Source organism: Convolutriloba macropyga, chromosome 4 (assembly GCF_964194025.1).
Source record: "Convolutriloba macropyga chromosome 4, txConMacr16.3, whole genome shotgun sequence".
In the NCBI taxonomy this organism is placed as follows: Eukaryota; Metazoa; Xenacoelomorpha; order Acoela; family Convolutidae; genus Convolutriloba; species Convolutriloba macropyga.
This window is the reverse complement of record NC_134471.1, coordinates 54009419-54010175: the sequence shown is the minus strand read 5'-3', so window position 1 is coordinate 54010175 and position 757 is coordinate 54009419.

The following is a 757-nucleotide window of genomic DNA, read 5'->3' as shown; positions in this document are numbered from 1 at the left end:
CCCGCAAAAAAAAATTTCTGAAGAGCCCTATAGAACTATATGGAAACGAAAATACTATTTTTTTTGGAGGATTCAATGGTGATGAGAGCAGATGATAGATCTGCACTTCAGGCTTTTTTAAACAAGTAATATAAAAAAGCGTATTTGGAACCATTTTTAATTTTAAACAAGTCTGAAATTAAAAAAACTTAGCAAATATTTTAACCAAAAGACTTTGATCAAAACCAAACGACAAACCTCTTCTATCCTTAAAAGTAAAACCCATAACATTTTTGTCAACAATTTTAACTTTTTTTGGCAAAAATAGACAAAAGTTTGGTTTAAGAAAACAGAAATTGTGAATAAAAACAAACAACCGTATTCCGACTGCTATTCACAAAACTTTAAACCTAAATAACTCACTTTTAAAAAAACAAAAATTAGAAAAATCTTATTAATTCTTTCTATTGATACCAGTCTCAACTCTCGACGGTGAATATATCGATCGGCTAAAATTGACTGAACAAAAAAACACATTTGAGTTTATAGTTCTTTCCCCCACAAGGTGGTCGGAACAATGATAAAGCAATATAATATATATTCTCATCATATAGTATCGAAGTTTTTTATTTATTTTTTCTGTAATTACTGTTTTCCCGATTTGCAATTGTTTCGGTTTAATTACAAGCGTTTTCGCGAACACTGTGATAATGAAACCTCGGAAAGGCACAGCGAAGAAAACGTGGCGCAACGTTATACTGTAATCATTACAAAGTTA